The 25,071-nt window shown below is 37.3% G+C and overlaps 1 protein-coding gene across 5 annotated transcripts in view; it reads right to left on the reverse strand.

Annotated features, from left to right (window-relative positions):
• RNGTT (RNA guanylyltransferase and 5'-phosphatase) overlaps window positions 1-25,071 on the reverse strand; it is a 181,716-nt gene that overhangs the window by 4,204 nt on the left and 152,441 nt on the right. The gene's annotated exons all lie outside the window — the stretch shown is intronic.

Below are 25,071 nucleotides of genomic sequence, written 5' to 3' on the forward strand. Positions count from 1 at the left end.
TTGCTTCCACTATGTGACAGACGCGTTAGGAAATGCCAAAAACACCTCGGTCTCTTCACGCAGAGCTCTGTCATCGGAGGTGTCTAATCAAGCCTAAGGCTATGGGACGTACTCCCTTGTACACATACTCATTAATCAGACATTTTATAAATAGTTGTGAAAAACAGCTGTCAATATATAGCAATTAAAAGAAGCTAAGCAGAAACCAGCCACTTTGGGGCCAAAGGCAAATATGTTACCATAGGAATCAGCCTTCAATATTGTAGGTGTCCCTATGGCTTTCAGAAATTGAGTGTGTGGCTTACGGTTCATCAACTTTCAGAAAGGCCTCACCATCTAAATTCTCACATCAAAACCTAAGAAATGCCACTACTAGTTAAGAGAAAAAGTTACACATAAAAAGTAATATTAGAATCACATTCAGGCATTGTGCATCGTAAATCTCTTGCTTTTCAAGCAGTGATAATTAACCAAAAATCTAATCTTTAGGCTCTTTACCCTTTCCATCTCCAAACTAGTATGAATTTAGAGATGAAGCTCCTATTGATTTTAGTTGGTAGATTTTTGGCTACTTTACCTCAGATGATTAAACATGGATTACAACTTACTCCATCAAGGCTAACAAGTATCCATGGTAACTATAAAACCTCTTAAAAGATTTTTTCATCAGGCTGTGAGGATGGTTTTCATAAATAGGAACCTAAGCTTATCTTTGCAGTTTTCAAATCCAATGCCAGTCATGGTAATATTTTAATTCTGTCCTCCTCTTTCTCAGCTAACAACTGTTCCTCACAATATGGTAGATTGCAATCATTTAACTTCATTAGCATTATTTGAATCGCTCTCATTTCTCTAACCACATATTCACTACCACCTAGGACTATGAAGACAGGCAGATTTCAATTCACAGATGAGGCAGTGCGTGTCTCCATAAAAACTTTCAAATTGTATTCCTTTCCCCTTAATGAGCATTATATTTGATTGGAATATTTGCATTTTCAACAAAGCCAACAGGTCCAACACATTCAGTGGCTCTGAAACCAGACCTGCCCAAAAGAGTGATGTTCCACTTAACAAACTTGCTAAGTTAATTCTCAAATATTCATTGTTCTAGTCTCAGTTCTCCTCCAGCCCTTCCTAGGGATCCACTTCCTTTAATTTGATACATCATCTATATTCAAGTATTAGGCAACTCCAATGACACACTATTACTAAGTAGTTGGGTATCTACTTGGGCATGCATTAACAACCTGGAAAACAGAGCTTTCCAGAAAATGCATACACCTACGACTATACTAACCTAAACCTATTTCCATGTTCAAGAACAATACATTGTCCTTCAGTGATGATATCAGTTATATTGCCAAGATAGACACACTGCAAGGTATTCATTTGGTTAAATGGTAAAATATATTTAACTGATAAAAATAATATCTCCCATATGTGCACAAATTAAGACAGTTTTCACTAATGGTCAGATCAAGAGAATGATTGGCATACAGAGGAGCTTAATTTTAGTATCCAAATTCTAATTTGTTACTATGACAATAATCATCCTCAGCCTATTACATATTATTTATTAAAACAGGACCGTTAGGACTTCTGTAATAAATTCTGGTTATCCTGGTTTGAGTTAATAAGAAATTGAAAATAATAATAAAATATTTATAAATCAGGATTTTGCACCCATAATTACATTGAACTAATGATATCTTACTGTTGTTTTAAAAAAGAAGAGTAATATACAGTGTATTTTACATTGAAAAACCTTTCATGTGCCCATTTTATTTGAATCTACCAATAATCTGGGGGTACGAGACAGTCTGATGAAACTGAATCTAATACCTCTGAAAATTTTAAATTAGCAGCTCAACAATAATACCTAGAATAAAGGGCCCAAAACAAAGGCAGGCAGAGTCACAGTTGCTGCACTGTTTTCACAGAATACTTTTTGTAACTTAGATGCTGGGTAACTACCAAGTCACAAAAGGCAAACCATCAGTGTTGGCTAAACTAACCTTTGTGGATCTTGAGAAAGAAAATACCTACTAAAAAGGGCTCCCAGTGGCTAACAGGGCTCAAATTAAAAAACAAACAAACAAAACCCAGCCTAGTAGCCATTTCTACATAGGAGCCTTTCGTGCAAACTGCACTTCAGGGAGAAGCCTGCATTGAACTGCCCACCTGTACTGTTTCCGCCATATGATTCAGCCTTCATAAAGGCGTTCCTGGAATCCTTTTTCAAACAATAAGACTGAGGCTTTCCCCTGCATCAGAGCTGCCCAGCCATATCTCCCATCAGCTTCTTCACTGACCAATCAGAGCAGCTCCTTTCTGACCAATCAGGACAATGCCTTTTTAACCAATCAAACTGTGAGAATTTGGAGTCCTCATTTGCATAAGGACAGACCAATCAGGGACCAGGGTGGGGATCTCCGTCTATAAAGTCAGCTCCCCTCTGGCTCTGGGAGCACACCTTCCACTGCATTTTCATGGCTGTGTTGAAATACCAAAGATGGCTCTCTGAAGCAGAGGGGAGCATTTCATGAAGCAGAGTAAAGCAAACCAGCAAGAAACAGTAAAGGTGTCTAGCTCAGCAATTTTCAACCTTTTTCATCTTATGGCATACATAAACTAATTACTAAAATTCTGCGGCATACCAAAAATTGTATTTTTTGCCGATCTGACCAAAAAAAGGTATAATTTTGATTGTTGTGTTGGCGCATGTCACTTTTTTATTTGACAATCTAAGCAGGGGTGGGGAACCTCTTTTCTGCCAAAGGCCATTTGGATATCTATAATATCATTTGTGGGCCATACCAAATTATCAACTCAAAAATTAGCTATGAAAAAAAACTAGATTTACTGAATTTCCAGTCTCACCTGCAGTTGCCTTGGCAGGGCCAGACCAAATGATTTCTCGGGCCATATATGCTAGACATTCCCCACCCCTGAATAAGGGAACAGAGGTCAGTGCCCCTGATTAAATAATCACGTATTGCATGTTTTAAAAATTCCTGAGGCACACTGGTTGAAAATTGCTCATCTAGCTGGAGAGGGGCCTAGCCCCAGGGCCACCTGCCGTCCATGCTGTTTTCACAGCCATGCTGTATCACAAGCTGTTTTGCATTAATAAAGTTTCCTTCTTCACTGCACCCCGAACTGGGGATTCCTGTTGGTGCTGAATTGGTGCCAACAACCATCGGTTGACACTTGCTCTAGAACTTACTGCCCTTGCTTTGTGCCAGCTGTTTTCTTACCAAGAGCTCATCTTTCTTTTAGAGAAACTGCACAAAGGCTTGAGGGAAGGGGGGATTTCTCTGAACTAATTTGCTCTGGAGACACTTTAATAAATATTCTTAGAATCGGAAAGCCATCAGTGAGTTGTTTCGGGTTTTTTTTTTTACTTTCAATTTTGAAATAATTTTAGATTTACAGAAAAGTTGTAAAGATAGTATAGAGAGTTCTAGTATTCCAGTCACCCTAATGTTCATATTCTACATATCATGGTACATTTATCAGCTCTAAGAAATTAACATTGGTACAACACAATTAACTAAACTTAAGATTTTATTCAGACTTCATCAGTTTTTCCACTAATGTCTTTATTTGTTCAAGAATCCAATCCAAGAAACCTCACTGCATTTAGTTGTCGTGTCTCCATGTTCTCTTCTAACCAGTGATAGTTTTTCAGACTTTCCTTGACATTCTTGAAGAGTACTAGTCAGATGTTTTGTAGGATGTTGCTCAATTTGGGCTTTTCTGATGTTTTCTTATGATTATACTGAGGTTATGGATTTTGGGGGAAATACAAGAGAAGTGAAGTGCCCTTCTCACTGCATAATGCCTGGGGGTATATAGTATCAACATGATTTATTACTGGTGATGTTCACCCTGACCACTTGATTAGGATGGTGTCCGCCAGGTTTCTCTACTGTAAAGTGACCACTTTTCTCCTGTCCATACTCTACTGGTTAGTTACAAGTCACCAAGTCAAGCCCCACTCAACCATAAGGGAAGTAAGCTCTATTTCCTAGAAGGAAGGGTATCAAAGAATTTGTAGACATTTACTAAAACCACCACAGAAATTAAGTTTCTTGAGAGAGATATTTTAAGGCTATACAAATACCATTTCTCCTTAAAGTTTCACTCATTAATTTGAGCATTCATCTGTGAATCCTGCCTGCAGCAACCACTACTGTGGTGTTCTAATGGAATATTCTACTTTCTCCATTCCTTCTACATTTATTATCTAGACTTTCTGTAGGGAAGACTGTCTCTTCTCCTTCATTTATTTATTTGCTTATTTATATCAGTATGGACTCATGGATATTTATTTTATTCTTTAGTTTATAATAAAATACTATTTTCATTTATTTTGTTGTCAAATTGTTCTAGTTTTGGCCACTGGGAGCTCTCTCTTGGGTTGACTCCTGTGTCCTTCTAACTTGCTTCCACTTTTACTTACAAAATAAATATATTTTTAGCATTTACTTCCTGGCAATACAGGATACTCCTCCTGGCTCATCTTGTATTTTCTCTGCTCCAGCCCTGGAGTCCTCTAACAGAATTTTACAGGAATAAAATTACTCTTCAATAGTCCACTAAGAAAGTATTGGCACTACTTGTTTTAATCAGAATTTTAAATTATTTTTGAGAGAAAGAGGGGGAGAGAGAAAGAAAAGGAATGAGAGTGAGAGTAGAGGGAGGGAGGGAAGGAGGGAGGGAGGGAAGGAGGGGAGGGAAGGACGGAGGGGGGGGGAGGGAGAATAACAATGAAACTCTAAATATATGTTTGTACTTAGAGGTTTCCACCCCATCTTTTGTGAACCGCTCTCTGGAGCTAAGCAAGGCTGGCCATTTTTCCTTTTCTGAAGTTATAATTTTACTTTTTGATAATTCAAGTTCTACCTCATTGTGTGACAGAAGGTAGATTTTTAAAAATGTATCTCAAGTAGATGAACTCAAACAAAAATCTTATTTTTATGTAAATAACTTCAATTCCTAGTACTTACCAAGGCACAAGTATATGTTGGACACCATGTAAATTACTAGTTGGAAGGAGTTCACAGTTATCATGTGAGAATCCTTTAGATGACATTGTATCTTTATAAAGCTGAGTACTTGGCAGTTATTGTGATAAAAACCAAGTATCACAAAAATCAATGTGGTACAGTAAATGAGACTGGTGGTGTAGGATCTGATCCCAAGGTCTGAGAAGTTATGCAGTCCTCAACATGTGCTCAATTGTTAGGACATAAACACAAAGTTGACTGGATCTATCCGCTTCATAAATGGAACCTGTTAGGTATTTCTTGTGGTTTAGAGGTGCCGTGCATAAGGCAAAATCAAAAAAGTTTGACAACCTCTGCCCTAAATTCTTTTCATTCATCCTTTCCCAGCTCCTAGTCTCTAAATTCACACAGCCTTCTAGCATTGAGTAGAAGCCAGAGTAGGGAAGAACTCTGCTTGAGGTACAGAAAACAGAACTGGTAGAGAATGAGAACTTCAAGTTAATTTCCTTTCTTTGATCTAGGCCACAAAATATGTACTCCTCATTGACCTCCGCAGTATCAGTACAGCACCCAGGCCAGGGAAGATCGTCAGGGAGAATGTTGGCTGAATTCAAGAGAATCTCGAGCCTCTATCAACTAGTTTACTTGCTGATGGTTTGTTAAGTCAAGTAAGCTAGTACTATCTCTGGCCTTTCTCTGCCTCCTTCCTCCTTTCCACCCCCCCCCAACAAAACAAAAGATTTAAATATCTTAAATATCCTCAGTTTGTCTTTGAATAAACACAATGCATCTGTCCTCTCTATTTCTGGTGCCAGGTCGATATGATGCCATGACCAGCCTCTGCTACCATGGTATTGAAGGCAGCATATCCCCTCCAACGTGAAGAAGCAGTAGAGGAAAGGGAAGGAAAAGGGAGGATTCAGGTCCTCATCCCTTATCAATCATGTCTAGAACTGTATGGTTCATCTTTATATAAGCAAATATCAATAACTTACTGAGCACTTAGTATGTGCAAAGCATTATAAATTCAGGATCTACACATATAATCTCATTTCATTTGCACCACAATCTTATGCGGTAGGAATTATATTGCTGCCCTTCAATAGGCATGGAGATTAAAGCTCAGAGTAGTCAAACATCTCACTGAGTCACAGACCTAGAAAATGAACAAAGCCAAGCCCCGAATATAGGATGTCTGAAGGCCTGAGGTGAAAATGTTCTTAAGATATGAAAGGAACCAAAACTAATGTTCTGTAGAAGCCCCTGAAAGAGGAACCACATAAGCCTGACTCATTCTAAATTCTTTCTCTTAAACCCTTTTATATCACATGTATAGAGCCTAGATGTCTATTTGACAACTTTATTTGAATGTTCCACAGACTTCTCAAACCCAACATTCAAAACTCACTCTTCATTGTCCCCCAAATCTATTTCTTCTCTTCTCTACCTCAGTAAATGGGAACTCCATTCACCCAGTTTCTCATGACAAAACCCTTGGCGTCTGGCCTATCCCTTCCCCTTTTATTTTCCCTCATATTCAGTGAGGGAAATATATTCTGAATGTGTCTGTCTGTCCCCTCTCCTATTGCCGCTATCCCAGTCCAAGCCATCACTGTCTCTCAGATCCCTGCAACAGTCTCCACATGAGTCTCCTCTACATTTTCCCCATCCTATCAATTCAAAGTCTAGGACTCTGGGAATCAAAAACCTGTGTTCTCCTTTCCCTGGCCCAGCGGGCATGGCTCAGCGGTTGAACATCAACCTAGGAGGCAGGAGATCGCAGTTGGATTCCTGGTCAGGAGGTTGCTGGCTTGATCCCCAGTCTGGGGCCTGCAGGAGGCAGCTGATCAATGAGGACTCTCTCATCATTGATGTCTCTCTCTATCGCTCTCTCTCTCTCTCCCCTCCCCCCCACCCTTCGTCTCTCTGAAGTCAATAAAGATATATTACAAAAAAAAAACCCAAAAACCTGTGTTCTTCTTTCCCTAAGAATGTAGGCTCTAAGTTGAAAAATATAAAAGGAGGCAAAAGTAGACGACATTTGCAGATGCTTTTACTTCTTGTGTAACAAACTGTAATTTAAGTCATTATTTCCAAGGATTACATTCCACTTGGGAGGGTCAGTGGGTGGAAGATGAAGTGATATGTAATGATGAAAGGCAGAAGTGCAAAACATACTGGCTTGAAGCACGATGTCTATCAAGTTTCTTTTTCTCCGCTTTCCAAATGCACACCAGTCCGACCTGCATCATCTCTGCTGTTTGCTATTCTAGTTGCAGCAAAACCACAAATCAGAGCAAATTGCAGAATTTCTCAATCATTAAGGATTTACAATAGGTTAATTTTAAAATGGGCTGCACTTCACAGCTGCAAAGCTTTTGTCTGATTTCTAGACTAAATGAGAAGTCATTATTGAATTGAATGATCTTCCCATGGGCATGACTTGCAAAAGGAAAAGGCCATGTGGACAAAACAGGTAGCTCTGCCAGGTAGGGTGAGGTAATGATAATGGCTTACTAGACTGTCAAATGATGGCACACTGTCTGTTTAGTAGCGAGCATGATGAGAATTACAAGCAGATCATGGATTCAGTGCATGCCTGGGATAACAAAAATGATACACAATCAAGGAAAGCTTTACAATCTACCATTAACATGGAGAGCAGGTTAATGTGCAATATGCACATCTAACACTTGTTTTTCTTTCTAAATGGTTTTAAGTGTGATAATAGACTTCCCTGATTTGCTTGTTTTTTAAGATGTCTTTGCCACAACCAATGCAAATAAATCAGTCATAAAGTATATCTGTCAGATTCAATTTGATATATGGTCTACCTACGTCTGGCAGTAACAAACACCTATCTTAAAATCATTTCAATGATCACTAAATAGCCAGCTTAATGAAGTTCACAATATACTGAATCTAATGTTTGAGCTGGGCAATTCATTACGATGTCAATGCATAGTTCAAATTTACCTCAGTGAGTCCTTCATTTACTTTCCAAGGACCTGCTAACAATCTGAACCCAATAATGTTAATTTTTTAATTTCTTTAGCAATGTGTCCAGTTATATATAACTTTATCTCCTTCCTCTCACCCATTTTAAACCCAACTATTCAACTATGCCTCTTTTAGAGACCTCAAGAAAACCGTCTTCTAGATAGATCTACATGGCATATGGCAATAAACCGAATTCTACAATAAGTGAAGCTTTCTTTCCTGCTCGGCCTACCACTTAAAACACCAACACAATGCTGAAGCTCTTCCCTTTGATCAACAACTCTACAAGATGACTCAGTTTGCTCTAGCAGCCCTAACAGGCACCAAACCCATACACCTTTGAATCATTAGATTAGGTACACAGAACTCCTTGGTTTAGTGCTAAAGCTCTTGTGGTGACTAGAACCCATAAGAGCAAACAAAGCTTCCCAGGATTCCTTTCTCACAAGTCTGTACCTCAGGTCAATGCAGGCTCCCACTGTCATCTTCTAACCAGAGTAGCAGTAACCGGCCTCTGGCATGTCCAATGGGCCATTTAGTCATTCTTTTACTCTTTGCCATGTACAATGCATTCTATTTTTAGATATCCTTTCTCAACAACTATATTTCTTCCTCTTTGAGAAAGAAATCCTGGAGTTATTGACAGAGGCATTACATAAATACAGAGTGATAATAACACTGCTCAGAACCCTAGGAGATCCTATTTTGTGTCTCCATGTACTATTTGAATGACATTCACAATGGGGTTTATTTAAATCTGCCTCATCAGCTCCAGATATTGGGGATATCAAAAAACATTCAAAAGATGTTGAAAGTTTGAAAATGATTATAATAAATTATCTGCATCAAGTTTCACACTCCCTAAATACCTTCCTCAAAAATATTTTTTCCCCAAAACACATCACAATTACCTTTCATAAAATCCAGTATTTTGGAGCTCATAGAAAACTTGGAGCTCATTGAATCAAATACTTCTATTCTGAAATATTCAAGTGGTAAAGTGCATCACCCCTTATCTTTATTAATTAGTGTATCTTTATATGTGAACATTTATGCATTGAGGGGGTATACAACCAGGGGAAAGTAGCAAATTCATTATTTTGGTGACTTGTACTCAAAACTAACAGTTTTTCCCCCAAGATATTTATTTTCATCAGAAATACTTAACTTTAAAATTACTAAGATTTTCTTTTTCCTTCACGGGGAACAGAAGAGGAGAGAACTAACATTTATCAACTACCTGCCATGTAGCCAGCACTGTGCAGGGCACTTTTATGTACATTATGCTCTTTATAATAATGAGGAAATTAAGGATCAAAGTATTTAATTCTTTCACGGTTGTGTTTGGATCTAGAGCTCTACATCACACTGCCTCTTGGTAATATCTAGGAAATTCAATATACTAGAGGAAAAGGAAAATTTTATTACTGTTCACTCCGAATCAAAAAATTACTAAATAGTTAAACCAAAGAGCTATGGAGTATCCTTTGTAGTCACCATAAACTAAAAGAGACATGTGGACTCTAGTAGGTCACATTCAGTTTAACATAACATAATCTTCTAAAACAGAAATGATAAAAAATACTGGCTGCATGTGAAAAAAATAAACAGACCAAAAAAAAAAACCCCAAAAAACACCACGCCCAAAAAACGCAAACCACCAGCCTCAGGTGCCACGGGTTTGCTAATGCTAGTCTAAAGAAAGAGGTCTAGAGAGAAGTTTGGAGCAAAAAATGGGAGAAACCTCAAGAGCTGGAGGAGAAGACAAAGGAAATTCTAAGTGTCCTAAGCCAGGCCTGTGAAATGGAGATAAAGAGCTTTTCAGTTGAGTAATAGTCAACAAAGAAAGACCCAGTGATGATTAGAGCTGTTTAATTTTTTAGTAGGCTCTAGCAATTTATAAGTCTTTTCTGTTCTGGCAAGTGGCTTATCTGATTTTATATCCAAACTCGAAGGGGGAAAAAACGGGGGGGGGGGGAATCTTTGCAAAGAATTATGCATATATATAACATGAAAAAAAAGGCTATTATCTAAAGATTTCTATATTCAGAATATCTGATTACCCAATCTTTGAGAGATCAGAATTATCATGGTTCCCAACTCCTGGAGATTTCACTGGAAACCAGATTAAATTTCTCATTTAGTTTCCTCCCTCGCCCACCCCCCTCACTCCCTTAGGTTACTGTCCTGTCTTGGGTAAGGATAATGGGAATGTCCCCTAGTGGGAATAAAGAACAAGAAACAGAATTACATGGGCAAAACAATCCCCATATCTTTGGATGTTCACCATTCAACTGCTCCTATCAAACCTTCAGAGGGTCTATCCTGAATAAGGTGGCTGTGGTTACCTATCAGGAAGGAAATTATTTTCTAGACTGTAGTGCTAAACTACTTGGAATTAAAAGTCTGAGGATAAATAAAGTAGGTGGCTTTATATCTTCCCTCTAAAAAGTAGCACAATCTTGGTGCTTAATAAAAATAACGTATCAGGTAAGTGGTATGCTTGGCAGGAATGCTTTTAAATCATCAGTATTTTATGAGACATTTTCACACGAGTGTGCCTCCCTCTAATGTTTAAAAGTCAGCTCAGTTCCATGACAATTAGAAATCAGTGTGAGTCTTTGAAGAGTGCTTCTCCCACCAATGCCATGCAGTCTGTGCCTTTGCCAACTCTTAGGCCACTACACCTGCGACCCTGAGCTCCCGTAGCTTCCACTATGGTCACTGGTGTGCCAGCAGCACACTTGCTTTGTGAGGGTCTCCTCTAGCCCAATGGCAATGCAGGAAGGAAGTTTGCTTTGGGGGTTTATTTAAAATTGGAGAACACTATGGAGTGTTGGAAAGTAACAAGCTGAGAACACCGTAGCGTCTGCTTTGTTTGCCAGCTGCCACAGAAGACCTGGTGATCACCTCCTGGTACTGTCTGTGCCCAGAGGCTCCAAATTATCACTGCTTTAACTGTCTTGCCACCACATTTCAGATGTTACCACTATCATTTCCATTTTTACTTTGGGAATATTCCAGGAACAATAGTCCTTCAAATCCTACCATCTAATTGGTGCTAAATTTACGTGTAGTCATGCTTTCCCAACTTGGGTGTTAAGTGGATATTCTAGCCCTTTTCTGTCCTTAGGAAAGGGAAGGGGGTAAGTCCCTGAGTTAACTATCGCACAGCCTGGAGTTTCACTAGCACACGAAAGCTGTGTAGCCCCACTCCAGAGCCTGATGGTGGCAGAGCAAACAGCTGGATTTAACCCCAAATTAAACCATGAAATATGAACTCCAAGTTACACAGGCTGGCAATGGTTAGGCAAGTTAGGGGAAGTGGCAGAGTGAACATTTGAGACTTTTTTTTAATCTGACATGAAAAAAGGAAAAGTAGCTCATTCTTAGTTGCATTTCCTTTTGCTGGTTTTGTTTTTTATCGACATGTTTTTTTTGTGCTTAAATAACTTTTTAGAAACCAAAACCCAACAGTGAGAACAATTATGTTGATAATGCCAGAAAATTTGTTTGCTTTGTTAAATTGAGCTTCAAAAGCACTTCAATTGAACATACATTTGTGATCACAAGTAATGCCTATTTTTATATTCATTTACAATGTTTACTTTATTACAGCTTATTATAAATGTGAGTCTGAAATGCAGCACCATGACTGCTCAATTTCCAGGCCACAATTTTATGATAATCATATGAAATGTATTCATGTGTCAATAGAACTGCCTAACAATGTCCAAATGGGGTTGCTTGCAGCTCTGCATTTCCGAAGGCCGAACAGTTCTATGCTCCATAACATTATGAAACTGCTACAAACAGAACTCTTTGAAAATTTTGACTTAGTTTATAACATGTACTATTTTGCTACACTTACTCAGTTTAATTGCTATCTCAGAATACAGGTGAGCTCCTACAAGAAAACTGATCCTAAATACCCAAACATATGAATGGGATAAACGAACTCATGACTTTATTTTATGGTTGGATTTATCTTTTTTATTCCAAGGGAATGAGACTGGAGAATCCCTATGTACTTGATGCTCCTACTGCATGTGTAAATACCTGGAAAACACCTTCCATCACCCTGGCACCTCACAAAATAGTATGCAAACACACATGCAGATTCAGTAACAGAAAAGCACAATGGATCTAGAGGTGCCCCTCACTCTTAAGTACTGGTTTCTCTGTAGCTCTCATGAGGAGGCTGCCCTGGCAGGCAAACCCACTCACCCACCTCTTCCACAGTCCCTTTGGCACAACATGCTGGCAGAGAAATGCTGATGCTTGATTTAATAATTTCAGGTGACATTTTTCTCTAGAGAACTGAGCCCATTTTGTCAGCTCCTGAAATATCACATGATATATTGTTTTAGTGTATAATTCCTTCCTCTTACCTTAGATGATAAGCTCCTTGAACAAACAAAACAAGGGCCCTTGTTTTGTTCACTGCTACATCTCACTGAACATATACTAGCACATATACTAGGTACTCAATGAATATATGCTGAAAAATAAAACTTTAGTGAACATTATACAAAGAAATTATAAGAATCATATCAGACTTCCCAACATTCCAGCATTACTAAATGGCTTTCCTTGCCTAGACTGACTAGGCTCCCTTGCTCCACATCTTCGTACTTATTCTTCCCTCTGAATGGCAAGCAGGTCATCTTCTCTTCCCAGCTGGCCAGCCACTTCTCTTTACCAGGGTCACTTTCTCTGGGAGGCCCTCTCTAACCCCACAGATTCTTGTCCTTCTTTGGGACACTCTCATAGTACCTACTGTTCCCTTATCTTAGAAAGATGGCCTATTGAACCATCTCCAGCTTGACAATAAAGCTCAATCAATATGGACTTTAATAGAGCATGTAGCACATAGTATTAAAATTAAAATTTTCACATGCATATATATGTAAAGTTATGTACTTTGGGCCTAAAAACCAAACCAAACCAAAACAGAATAAGCCCCACCTAGTTACATAGTCATATGGGCAATTAGTAGTTAAATCAACCATTGCTTTCTGAGTAGAAGTCCCTTTAAACCACACTGCCGCATAAATTAGGCTCCTCCTGCCTTTGTGGGTGTGGGTATGATTTCTAGTCAAAGAGGAAAAAGGATTGGGGAGAAGTGAAGGGGGAATAGGGAGGAGAAAGAAAGCAACTAAACCATCTACCAAGCATTTTTATGTCAGATGGGAAGCGAACATGCAAAATGGCTAAGGCATCCTACTGCATAATATTCACTATAAACCAAGAATTTTCTGCTTCTGAAAATATGAAAGATAATGACTCATCCACCCAGCATTTATCAATATTGTTCACGGTAAGAAAAAGAGATAAAAGTGCCATTCCCTTCTGCATCAGTGTCCAAGTAGGACAGGCACTGTAAATACACAAATTTTAAATAAGTAATTCATTTACATAGTTCCACTGATAGGAACTCAAAGGTCTTTATAAACATTAGCCCTTCACAGTCTTGCAAGACAGTTGTGCAAAATTCCTATTTTAGTGACTTGGATCCTGTAAATAAAAATAAATACACAATAGGTTTCTACCTTCCTGTCTGCCGCTCTAAAATGAGCCTACATTTCCTTCTTAAACAATCTTCTGTATATTTTCCACAAGAAATCTTAAGAAATATCTCCATCAAAATTTCCTACCAAATCTGCAAAACGAAGAATTGGCAAATTGTCTCAAGAAATATGACTTGCCAAATCAGTTCAAAGTGGCCTCAATAAAAATATTCAATAGGACTGCACAAAGCTGAAAGGCTACAGACCAAGAAAAGACATATGACATGCCACTGAGAGTCTGCCCTGAGTGTACAAAGGGTTGGCTGCAAGTCTCTAATAATTTATCACTTTATTAATGATCCAACAGATGACTTAATGAGGAGCCTACTAATAAGATGCAAATTCAAATTTGGAGGTTCTTTTGAATACCCATTAGGGAAAGTAATATAACAAAACAACTTTAGAGGAGGTATTTTTGCAGGGGAAAAAACCTGCAGAAAATAAAATATAACTTGGAAAAACATAAAAGATTAACTCCTGATAAATATTTAATATGTAAGGGAAATGGAAAGCTATAATCACCATGGAGAGAGAAATGACAGTATACAGATTATCAGAACAAGAATTAAAATGAGACATTCTGTTATATTTATATATTATTGTTATTAATAGTTCTCACCCTTTTAAGGGGGGGAGCACATATTACTGTAGCAAGGGTAAAATTTTAGTAAAGACACTTGAAGGAAAAAAACAATGTATTACTGACAGATGTAGAACTGGGGTTAAGTTGGAGTAGTGGTTTGCTGGCTCACTCTCTTTTCCATCCTTTCTCTCTTTATTCACCTAGAAAACTACAAAATGCCTAGATAAAATAACGGGGAAGAAATCAACACAGAAGCAACAAATTCCTTTGTATTTGTTTTCTGTGTCTGGGGAATGAATGGACTTACAAGTACATCTGTATGTATATGATGCAATTGTATATAATGTATGCTTTTTTTTTTTCAGGTTTCAATACCAAATCCAGAGCGAGTGGAGCATGGAGAAAGTAGAGAGAGGAGTAAATCGAACCTTCCAGCTGAGGTCAGGATCAGAACAGAAAACTTGTATCTCATTTTTGAACCTCCCAAGGCTTAGAAAGACAAACCATCAACACAGAAAATGACAGAACTTAGGAACAGAATCCTAAGTTCTTGACGGTCAATTCTGTAGTCTTTCCTCTATATCGTACTGTCCAACATATACTCAGCATTTGGATGTATGTGACTATTTTTATTTATAGCCTCCAGATCTGTTGATAAAGGACTTGTGGTTTCTAGTACCTACTCTAATATCTAAAAGTGCATCATAGATTCAACCCTCTCCTGCTCTTTGGCACAGAAATAGGGGCACATTCTACTTTTTAAGAGATATTGGTCATTTATACAATATATATTTCTTTAGCTCATACTATTGTGCAGTCATGTTTTCATGAATTGAAAAGGTCTCCTCTACCACCAAGGAGGGGAGGTAGGTTAGAAGTGTATTAGTATCAGAAAGAAAACAGTCACAATTCTTTTATGGTCAGGGCCACCTCTGTCCTGCCGAATGAGGAGGAAGGCCTCATTTAACCTCTCTCTCTGATACACACATTTGTTGACTATCTTGGAGTGAATCTAGTCTTTTAGGAAGCTGGTATGGTTGCAGCCTCTTACAGACCTAACTTATTCTTAATTCTGTTCTATGAGAAAGGCTGTTTTAGAGTAGTTTCGATTTATTATTGCTAATTAATATATCATGCTTTGGTAAACCAGATCAAATTTATGAGGAGAAGCAGATCATGTTATTATGGAGTCCCAGAGAGTATTTACAAACTTCAGGCAGACAGTCACTGAAGGTTTCACATTCCCTCCTCCACTCCACTGATCTTACCGCACACGTAACCGGAATAAAATTCTCAAAGCATTTACTATTTTGACTCTGAATGTTTTCACCTTTGTTTCATAAACCCTTAAAAGTCAAATAATCACAAACAACTATATTTTAGTTTTGGTTTAAAAAATTTTTTAAAAATAGGATCTTGGACGTGATTTAATAAAAAACTACATTTTTAGTTTTTTTTAAAAACTGTTTTAAGGCAAAGATAAAAACCCTGAATCTCACACCCAACATATCTTCCTCCCACATACTACACTACTTTTTACTTCACATATAATTACACAGCATACAATTTAAAGATAATTCAGTATAGCATCTTCCTCATTTGCTAGATTGCTGAGACAACTTAGGAAAGAATACTATAAGAGAATATAAAGAACTCTGGAGTAGGTAGAGCTGGGTCCTGACTCAAGTGTTTTTAATACACGTGCGTTGCACTGCGTGCTACACAGTCGTGAGGCTCTATGCTGTGCTGGTCTATGTTATGCAGCTTTTAAGATATGTAACCTGGAGCACAAGTCTTGAATCTGCCAGATGGTTGCTGCTGGGACTGAATGTGTTAACCTATCTAAACCATTTGGTACACATCGGGGAGGGCAACTCTGTTAGTCCCCTTTCCTGTTTTTTCCTGGGGTTATTCTGTGCTCAATTTATGTAGAAAACTATGATAATGTATTACATAAACAGAAGAATTTTTCTTCCATTCCATTTCCTTCAACTTCCATTTTAAACAAGAAAGTAAAACTAAAGTGAAGAAACTAAACCCTATGTAATTCATTCTTATTCAATATAGCTTTAACATAAAACTATTAATGGTAGTAAATCAAGGCAAATAATAGACTATTTGGTTTATTTTCATTCCATTCTATTCTTTGTCGACCTAAATTGGCAAAGGCTAGCTATTTCATGAAGTTATTTATGCATTAAGACCAAAGTAAAACCTGGCGCTGAAACAAAATACCTTGGGCTCAAAATGTCTCCATAAGCTGGAACCCTGTGTCACAGACATGAACTCCTCAGCCAGCATGCCCATGTATCAGCTGGATAAAGTCCTAGGGAGCCAAAGTCCTTATAACAAATATTTTTTAAATTGTGATTTTAGTTATTTGCTCACTTAGTTTCCCATGTCACAATTTCTCATATGAAAGAAAAATGTAAAAAGAAAGTATATCTGAAGATCCTAATGATCTGGATCCGAAGGTGATAAAAGAATAAAGCCTCTATTTGTAATGGCTTATTTAAGCCCTGGGGGAGGGTGGTGGGGTAAAATGAAACACCATTTTAAAAAATGACACTTATAAGCCTGGCATTGTGTTAGGTGCTTTATCCATATTATTTACATATACAATTTTTCTAAGAAGCAGGTATCATCATTCCCATTTTATAGATAAAAAACAAGGTACATCCACTAAGGTACATAAAGTGGAAGAGAATCCCACCAGGTCTGTCTAGTTCTAAAGTCTATCCTAAGGTTTAGGGATTAGTTTGTTTTTCATTTGAATGGCAAATCTTCCTCATGCATTTTAATAGATTCATGAAAAAATTTCCATAAAGATTTCTACAAACTAATTATGAAAGTTAGTCCCACACCCCATAAAGGGCATAAATATGTCTCACACACCAGCCTGCCACATTTCTCACAATTAAATCTAAGCAAAAAAAGCACAAGAACCAAAACAAACTAAAAAAACTGAAGGGTTCTATTCTTTTGGATAAGATACACTTTTTCTCTCATCTGCCAAATTCCTCTATTGGTTGCATAGCATGAGCAATTTTCTCACAGGAAATCTCATATTTATAGCAAGCTAATTACTCTCTAGAAGTGACTGTCATATGTATATGGATGGTTTCAGGATTCAATTTTGTCAAAAGCTGGAAAATGAATTCATGCATCATCCCATACAAGCCTTATATTTTAAGAGATTAAAAGCCACTGCAAAGACCTATTATCAGGAAATTTCTGAAAACTACCCTTAACTAAACAATCCATTAACCTACTTTTTGGATGGATGATATAATCTACAAGACAGTTTATTTGCTATGATAAATTCAATATTCCACCCAACTGTGAAGAAAATATCTATCTATTAAAAAGGACAGTTTTATGTTTTCAAGTTTAGACACAAAAAAAACCTTACATCTTAATCATGAATGTACTGCATTAAAACATAAAGCCAAAAGATTCCAGCAAATAAAATGCTCACTAATTTTATTTTCTTTTAGTAAATCAGATATATGGGTATTATTGGCTCAGAGGTTTACACTGGTTTCTACCAGTTAAGCAGAGGCACTTTCCCATCTTTACAGATGTTTTTAATACATGCTTTTCTCAAAGCTACAATATGCTATTTACTACACAATAACAGTTTTCTCTCAGGAGAGAAATGTAAGCAACATTTTGAAAACTTCAATTTGTTGAAGTTTCTGTGAGCTCATTTTGTACCAGCATAAGAGAATTATGCTACTTTTGCTACTGTCAAGCAAAAAAATCTTTTAAAGTGATTACCAATTTTGATTCTCACTCTTCGTTTTTTCCACTTGAATATGGTAATATAGTTTAAAAATGATGCCCAAGATGTCACTTTACTACAGCAAAATATTAAAAGAGACATTTGGTGGAATCAACATATGGTGCATCCCTGAAGAATACGAGGAACTTTTTTTTCTTCTTCTAGAGAAGGTGACACCTATTTCTTAATATTGAGTCTCCCTAAAGTGTGTGATATTATTATAAGAATGTCTCCAGCAGTTATAAGGCTCTTGTATAAGCAACCCTAGAAAGTTTAATAGGTTTCCAAGACTACTTGATAACATACAGAGCACCTACCATTCATATACTTCAGTCTATGAGATACACGCTGTCTCACTTCAAACACAGATAGTTTCAGTGGCAAGTAAAGATATACAGAGGCAAAATCTTAGAAGGTAAATGAGAATACTTGGCATATTTGCCAAGTAGTGACACAAATCATATACCACTCCCAGAAAGAAAAGATTGCTCCTTCCCAGAAATTGGTTCATACCTTGTTTACAGTTATTTCTGTATTATTCTTTGCTTTTTTGCTGTTTGTATATATATCTTAAGTTCCTGGAAAGATTTTATATTTTTATTTTTGAATCCCACCACAGCGCTAAAAAACACCTAGTACTTGGTACATGCTCAGTAAATGTTTGAACACCTGAATAAATGAATGATTGATGATGATGATAAAGTTAATAAAGACAGCAGCCACACTCAGGGCCAAGCACTGTTTGTTCTAAGTGCTTCACATGTATTAGCTAATTTACCATTACCTTCTCTTGGTATCTCCATTTTACAAATGAGGAAACTGAAGACACAGAGAACAAACAGCTTGCACCCACTACCTAACTCCTTCATGCCCTTCCATTCTTGGCCTAAGAAGTAAGTGACTTCGCATAAGAAGTGACTTCACTAGGAAGGTCTTCCTTGACCAATTAAACACAGCTAGCTACCCTCTCCATTCATCCAAATAACTCCTTCATTTCTCCTATCATCACAGCCATCACTCCTGAAGAACTTATTCGATCAGCAGAACTGTATGTTATACAGTAAGCCCGACGAAGGCAGGGGCTATCTCAGTCTGATTCACTACTCTAATCCCAGTCCCTATCAAGGTACGTGGTACATAATGGGGCTTAATGAATATAAGCTTAATGACTGAATGATGCACAACATATGGCAGGTATTCATTAAGTGTTCATTTAAGAAATAAGTAACAAAAATGAATGAATCTGAAGTGATATTGGAATAATCAATGTAATTGCCCAGTAGGCATTTGAAAATGCAAAACAGATTTAAGGGAAAAATAAGGATTAGAGGTAAAGATTTGAGAATCATCTATAGACAATTATTCCACAGTTATAAGCAACTATGACACAACTTTGACATTATGGTTGACTCATTTCTGAATATAGGTTATTTATATATTCAGGAGAATTCAACATCATATTTAAGTTGTAAGCCCCCAAAATAAAAATTCAGAAAGGGTCCTCATTAATTGTAGGGTAGATGAAACCACTCCCTAAGAGTTTCCTCTTATAATATATTGCTTTTATGAGAGTGCCTGGAATCTGCCATTTGCAAGTTTCTAGTTGGGTAGAAGAGCTCTCAGCTTATACTAAATTTACAGTGTGTTTTCTTTTTTTATTGATTTTAAAGAGAGAAAGAAAGGGGGGAGAGAGAGAAACATCAATTTGTTGTTCCATTTATTTATGCATTCATTGGTTGCTTCTTGTGTATGCCCGGATAGGGGAATCAAACTCGTAACCTTAGTGTATTGGGACGATGCTCCAACCGAGCTACACGGCCAGGGCTACAGTGTGTTTTCTTGAAGATGACCCTGGTGAAGCTGCAATATACTGCCACCATGATTATATACCATAAGCAGTCACACATTAGAGCTGAGCTCTATGCTGTAGACACAGAGCTAAGCCTATCTAAGTTTGCAGATGAACTTAAAAGAGGAGTATGGATGAAAAACCACACTGTCCTTTGACTGCTCGACAGAGAAAAACTCCTGTGAGGGGCTGACTGACAGGGTACAAGGCAGAACTGGTTCAGTCATTGTGCTCAAGAAACTTAAAGATATGCAAGTGCAAGCTAAATTGGAAAAAGGATTTTAAGTTTCAAACCTGTTTTACCTCACCTGGTATGGCCGTGAGTAGCAGTGACAGAGACATCAGCTACCGCCAGAGCAAAGAAAGGGAGACCCCGAGTAGAGGCTCACTGAAGAAAAGAAACCAGTGCAGATGAAAACACACTTTCTGAGCATAAGTGCGGGTGCTCTTGCCTTTCGTGCTGCATCGCACACACCCAGCGCGTAAGCAGAAACACAGGCTCACAAGAGCAATGTTTGTAATTAAAGAAATAAAGGTTTAATCTGAAGGCCCTTTCAACAAACAAAAACTCTGCTGCTGGTGTAGTATTGCCTTAAGGAAAACACAGAAGAATTAGCACCCTCTCATTTAAAAAAAAAAAGGAAAGAAAAGAAATGAACTGGAAAGAAAAAATAGAAATGTCGCGTCAGCGAGTTAAAGTGCTGTGTTTTTCCAGGAGCATGTAGCTGCAGCACCTTAGGTCCACTGGTCTAAGTTTATGGATATATAATGGGTACAAATTAAGGATATGGACTTAACATGTTTATTTGCTTTAAGTCAGCAACATTTACACAAAACAGTGTTGTAAAAACAGAGAGACTGGACTTAGAGAGTCAAAAACCTGGGGAGCAATTTCAAATGGATCATTTATTGGCTGCACAATCATGGGCTAGATACTGAGCCTCTCTGTGTCTCAATGTCCTCATCTAAATAATATAAGACTGCTATAAATATTATGAGGGATATCATATGTCCTGGGTATATAATACGTGCTCAATAAAAATTACTTATTTTGCTCTTTATAAAAATACTATTTTCTACACCTAGTACAACTAAAATCTTATGTTACAATTCCATTTATGACAGGGCTAAATTTTTAAAATTATCATTGATCTTAACACAAACATCTAACTTTGAAAATAATGTCAAAGGTTATTATTTCCAAAAGGAGGAACACATGTCAAACCAGAAATCTGCCAATTCTATTATTGGGTAGTATATCACTAGAGTACAGGCTTCTGCTTCCAGAGTACCAAGCAGAAACACAGAAAGGGATGTTTACCGATAATGGTACACTATAGGAGCTAGAGTTTCAGATTTATTTATGTATTACTTAATAATTATTATCTATTTTTAACTCAACAATAGGCTCCTGATGCTATGTTTTTAAAGTCACAATTTTGAAGATAACTCCCTAAAGAAGCTGTGAATGCAACAAGAAAGGGTAATTATCACCTTTAGTGGGGAAAAGGGTATAATGAACTGATTTCTCTCTCACAATAAAAATATGCATTGAACAAACTTGAACCACACCAATCTGTTGTTTTTTATCCAGAATACAATTCTGTAAAAAACAGGCTTACACTTAACTTCTCAAGATGCACACACACACAAATATCAAAATAACTGAAACGGCAACTATGGAAAGGCAGGCTCTTCCATGACTTGGACTGTCAGTCGAAGATGTAACCAGCCAGATTAAGAAAGGTTCTCTGGTGCATTCACTTCCTGTCACAAATAACAGCTCAATTTGAGCAGCAACAGAATGTCAGAAAAAATAAATAGAAACATTAATTTGAAGTTCTACTTTTTTCTCTTAAAAACAAACATTTCAAATAATATGAAGAAGATATAAAAATATTTTAGTACCTGACAGTTAGGGCTTTAGGAATCCAGGAGCCTTTTGTTATTGTCCATAACAGTGACCATTATTATTAGTTTCTTTAGCTGGGGCCTAAAGAAGCCATCTGAAATACTGACATGAATTATTAAGAAAATGTCAGTTCTTTATGTCGAATTTGGTTCTTACCTAAAATTTTGATGTTTCTCTCTCTTCTCTAAAAAAGTTTTATGGGGTCTTCCCCCTCCTAGTTCCAACTCAGAAATTCTTCAAGTAGTCTGTGTAGTTTTACTGTTGATATGTGTTTTTTAATTCTTTAACACAAAGGTACCTCTTCAATCATATCTCCTATTACTTCCTTACATAAACTTTTGCTCTAGTACCAAGGCAAGTCTTTATTGCTCCACACTCTGCATTTTCCGTTTTCCTAAAGCACCTGTCATCCTTCGGTCCCTACAAAGGGTAAACAGGAAAAGACAATCTACCTCTCCACCCTCCACACAGCCTACTGTTAACCTAATTGGTAGGAAAACACAGTTCTTACTTTGTGAATCCTACCTCAACTGCCCCAGTCTATAATTCTTCCTCAGCTTTGATATTTATAGCTAATTCCAAGCATTTGACACATTACATTCTACCTTGTGCTGCTAAATATATTTTTGCCAAGAGATTTATTCCATCTCTCCAATCAGACTATAAGTAAGCTGGGGACAAGTAAAACACCTTATTGATCGTTATATCCCCAGGATCCATCAAAATACCTTGTACATATATACTTAATGATTGTTTCTTTTGACTATCAGATAAGTTTTGATGTATATAATAGACAAGAAAATAAACAGTATGTAAGTAAAGTCAAGGGAATAAGGAATTATAAATATTGAAGAGGAGCGGGAGTTAGGGGAAATACGGGTTCAATGGGATACGAAAGGCTGAGGGAAGGAATTTACATTTGCTACAATGGACAAATAGGAAGCCACTATTGGTGATAATTTAAAAATGAAAAAAAAAAAAAAAAAAAAACAACTACTAATGTAGGGTGAACTTATGAAAGGTTCTGAAGGCCATATATAGGAGACTGAATTTATACTAGAGCATCAAGATGCCTAAAACAGAGACTATCAAGGAGTAGAAGGTTTTGAGGAGGAAACTGTCATGGGTTTACCTCAAGTCTACAGAAAAGGTGGATGTTAACTATCCTGGTCAACATAACAGAACAGAACTGAAGAAGAGACCTGGCCTCAAGGAAGGTAGAGCTTTTAAGGACACCTGGAACTCTGCCAAGAATGCGTGGAATTCAAAAAAATACTTGTCTTTACTTTTGTTCTCCCAAACTATTACTTTTCATGATTTTACTGATTTAATAAATCAGTCAGGCCAGTAAAAGCATCTGATAATCATCAGCAGATTTAAGATTTTATTTATGATAAATAAGAATGATTCCTACAAGAGCCTGGGAGTCTACATCTTTTAGTAGGATACAAGAGCATGGAATAGTTCATCACTAAAAGTAACTTAGCCTGGCCGGGCGTGGCTCAGCAGCTGAGCATCAGCCTAAGATCCAGGAGATCAAGGTTTAATTCCCGGTCAGGGCGCATGTCCGGGTTGCGGGCTCGATCCCCAGTCAGGGGCGTGCAGGAGGCAGCTGATCAATGACTCTCTCATCATTGATGTTTCTATCTCTCTCTCCCTCTCCCTTCCTCTCTCTGAAATCAATAAAGATACATTAAAAAAAAAAATTCTTAAAAGTAACTTACCCTCAACCAACACAATTTCTATCTTTTCCTTGTGTGGCTTCATTCCACTCCAGAAATCTCCATGTTGTGACATCTAATCATGTGTATATTGCCTTATTTCATTCATGCTTTTGCTAAACCACAGCCATCCTGAGAAGATCTCCTAGCTTATTTATTCTCACAATCACTGCCTTTTTCATCATCCAAATACCCTTGTGCTATGCAACTAACCTACTCATCCTGAAACTTAAAAAAGCATGTTTTTCTCCTTGCAATTCTGCTACAATTCTTTTTTCAGCTACAATCAGCCCTGTGTCATCAATATGTCTCCAAGGTGCACTGATCTTTAAAAACATTAAAATGTTTTAATCCCACCTATGCTCATAAGGCTTACTCAAGTTTGAGCCAGAAAATGAGAAACAGTTTTTCACTATACCTAGCAAAATTGCCACATCTGGTTGAAAAAAAATCTTGCAAATGAGATATTAACTTTTGCTTTCTGAGCTAATCAGAGCACAAAAAATGTTTGGTTGATTTGTTTACATATCTGATTTCCTACCAGCTGATTTTTTCTTAACGAAATAAAGTAGATTTCTAGAGACTGTTTCAAATTAATAACTATACAATACTTTCACCCAAATCGCTTGGATATTAAGAAGTAATAAAAGTAAAATAAAAAGCATTTAATACAAGAGAAAAACTACAAGTAGGATCGGTTCTTCTAACGGCTGAGGAGAAATATATGACACAATACACTTCAAAACAGATGCTCTGGGAACAGAAAGGAAACTTTCTGTTTTGGGTTGTAATTAGAAGCCTTTTAATATCTCAGATATTCACAAATGTTCCCCATACAAGAACTCTCAGCTCTTGCTATTAACAACTGATGAACATAAAGACTCAACAATGACTAAATAAGTGGCAGAGGTGGGATTATAACTTTGAACTCTTTATACTCCCATCTCTTTTTATGTAAATAAACCACAGTGACTATCTTAAATACTCAGAAACCTAAGCATATACGTTCTTTTTTACAGGCAAAAGGAAAGAAACCATTATTTGTACAGTTGATCCTGGAAAATATATGGAGTTTGTATGATGCTGTCTTTTAAATGCTGTCTTATAAAGGTTAATCCTGTGGTGGAACCACATTTCCTTCGGTAAAGTCATTTAGTCCAGTCAGTGTCTTAACTAGCAGTATGTTAATTACAGGGACAATTTTGGCCTACTGTGCAAGCAAAACTCAGAAGAGCTTTAAGGACTATAAAAATACACTGCAGCCCGGCCGGGCGTGGCTCAGCGGTTGAGCATCGACCTAGGATCCAGGCGATTGGGGTTCAATTCCCGGTCAGGGCACATGCCTGGGTTGCGGGCTTGATCAATGACTCTCTCATCATTGATGTTTCTATCTCTCTCTCCCTGTCCTTTCCTCTCTCTGAAATCAATAAAAAGATATATTTTTAAAAAATATAAATAAATAAAATAAATAAATAAAAATTAAAAAATACACTGCACAGGATAAAATGCAACATAAATACTAACGAGTATACACTAAATATTATACTCTAAAATACTACTTCAAAGGAGGCAATTTGTGGGCAGTATAACCTTGGGTTTGTCACTCAGTCTTGTATGTCTTTATGATCTGTGAAGCT

This window comes from Miniopterus schreibersii (assembly GCF_964146895.1).
Source record: "Miniopterus schreibersii genome assembly, chromosome: 6".
Lineage (NCBI taxonomy): Eukaryota > Metazoa > Chordata > Mammalia > Chiroptera > Miniopteridae > Miniopterus > Miniopterus schreibersii.